Source organism: Nomascus leucogenys, chromosome 22a (genome assembly GCF_006542625.1).
Source record: "Nomascus leucogenys isolate Asia chromosome 22a, Asia_NLE_v1, whole genome shotgun sequence".
NCBI classification, from domain to species: Eukaryota; Metazoa; Chordata; class Mammalia; order Primates; family Hylobatidae; genus Nomascus; species Nomascus leucogenys.
In genome coordinates this window covers 77,411,531-77,414,167 of record NC_044402.1, presented here as the reverse complement: position 1 = coordinate 77,414,167, position 2,637 = coordinate 77,411,531, and positions in this window count along the sequence as shown.

Genomic DNA, 2,637 nt, shown 5'->3' with positions numbered 1-2,637 from the left:
TTTATGGCAATTATATTCATGATGGGAAAACTAGGATAAAAATTGTCAGAGGTAGTGACTTGCTGAGGCCAGTGGCATGGGTGGTAAAGGAGTTTACCAAGACAGTTGCAGGTAAAGAAAGGCAGATTTATTAGAAAAAGTATGAAAGTACATTGTGAGGATGCAATGGGCAGATCAGTAAGAGAGAAGCTGACTGCAAAGAGACAAAGGCTTGCTGGGGATTTCACAGGATGATGCTTGTGCTGGAGAGGGCTATGTGCAGTACTGATAATGCCAAGGTTGCAGTGAGCTTACTGGCATTTTTCTATCAGCTGCGGGTCTTGCAATAAGTCGAGCACAGGAAGATTGTGAGTTATTTGGGCAGGAGGGCTATGTGTTCTGGACCACAAAGAAAGGCAGACTTAGAGCTTATCTGCTTTTTCTTTTTGCTTTCCCCTGCTCCCTGCAGACTGAATCCTTTCCCCTTATTAGGACTCCACAAAAATCTTTGCCCAATGAATGCCCAAGGTTACACAGTGAGTAAGGTTACACTGTGAAAGCCCCATTCCATTTTCCCAGGTTTTCCTGTTCTCAGTAACCATTGTCTTTTGACCTATCAATCTCTTTAAATGATGTGGAGACTGGGAGAAAAAGGAGAAACTGGGCATGAAAATATTCTGAAAAAAATTTCCAGAAAGAAATTAGGCAGGGCCAACAGGGAGAATATTTGGTGTGAATTGAACTCTTTAAGGAAGACAAAGATGCACATCAATGATTGCCATGGATGAGAGATTATAAGGCTATGTGGGAATGTTGGGCAGCTTTAAGAACCCTTTTGGCAGTTATACAGTTGATTTGGATCTCAGTGCCAACATGGCCAGAGCTCAGACGGACACAGCCCAGTGCTGAGACCTATCTCCTTCTTGATCATCTAGCATTTATTCCACCCAGGAAACAGACTTATTGGATTGGTTTGCCATTGCACAACACACAGCTTCCTGTAGGCACAAGTTTTCTACAAGCCATCCTGAGTTATTTGGCCTCTCTGATGCCCGACATACCCTTTGGCTTGGGAAACACCACTCCAGAAATGGAAATAGGTATTTGGGAATTTCGCAGGTGGTTGGAGCCCAGAGGAGGAAATAGTAGCAATAGGGGTAGGGATTTGGGAGTTTTGCAGGTGATTAGAGCCAGGAGGAGGAAACAGTAGGATCAGAGACACAAAGAGTTGCATGAAGCATGTTTAGGGCAACTGCAAACAATTTTTATTAGTTAGAGAAGTGTTTCTCAAATTAGGGGTCTGTGAACTTCTCTGGGTCCATGAAGGTATTATTAGGCAGCTTTGATTATAAGCTAATTATTACATTATTATAATTTAGTTTTACTTTAATAATAACCCCAAGATAATGAACATGAACATATTTTGAGCCATCTATATAGCCATTTTATTTATTTTAAATAAAATTTATTGTATCTATTTAAGGTACACAACCATGATGTTATGGGATACCTAAAGATAGTTAAAAGGTTACTCAGGTAAAACAAATTAATACATCTGTCAACTCATATAGTGTCCAGAATTGGTGGGTTCTTGTTCTCACTGACTTCAAGAATGAAGCCGCGGACCCTCGCGGTGAGTGTTACAGTCCTTAAAGGCGGCGTGTCTGGAGTTTGTTCCTTCTGATGTTTGGATGTGTTTAGAGTTTCTTCCTTCTGGTGGGTTTGTGGTCTCACTGGCTCAGGAGTGAAGCTGCAGACCTTCGCCGTGAGTGTTACAGCTCTTAAAGCAGCACGTCTGGAGTTGTTCCTTCCTCCCGGTGGGTTCGTGGTCTCGCTGGCTTTAGGAGTGAAGCTGCAGACCTTCGTGCTGTTATAGCTCAGAAAGGCAGTGTGGACCCAAAGAGTGAGCAGCAGCAAGATTTATTGCAAAGAGTGAAAGAACAAAGCTTTCACAGTGTGGAAGGGTACATAAGTGGGTTACCACTGCTGGCTTAGGCAGCCAGTTTTAAGCAGTTTTATTCCCTTATCTGGTCCCACCCACATCCTGCTGATTGGTCCATTTTACAGAGAGCAGATTGGTCTGTTTTACAGAGAGCTGATTGGTCCGTTTTGACAGGGTGCTGATTGGTGCGTTTACAATCCCTGAGCTAGACACAAAAGTTCTCCAGGTCCCCACTAGATTAGCTAGGTACAGAGTGTCCACACAAAGGTTCTCCAAGTCCCCACCAGAGTAGCTAGATACAGAGTGTCAGTTGGTGCATTCACAAACCCTGAGCTAGACACAGGGTGCTGATTGGTGTGTTTACAAACCTTGAGCTAGATACAGAGTGCTGATTGGTGTATTTACAATCCCCTAGCTAGACATAAAGGTTCTCCAAGTCCCCACCAGACTCAGGAGCCCAGCTGGCTTCACCCAGTGGATCCCGCACTGGGGCCACAGGTGGAGGTGCCTGCCAGTCCCGTGAGTGCACCCGAACTCCTCAGCCCTTGGGTGGTTGATGGGACTGGGCGCCTTGGAGCAGGGAGTGGCTCTCATCGGGGAGGCTCCACCCCACAGGAGCTCACGGAGCTGGGGGAGGCTCAGGCATGGTGTGCTGCAGGTCGGGAGCCCTGCCCCATGGGGAGACAGCTAAGGCCCCGCGAGAAATCGAGGGCAGC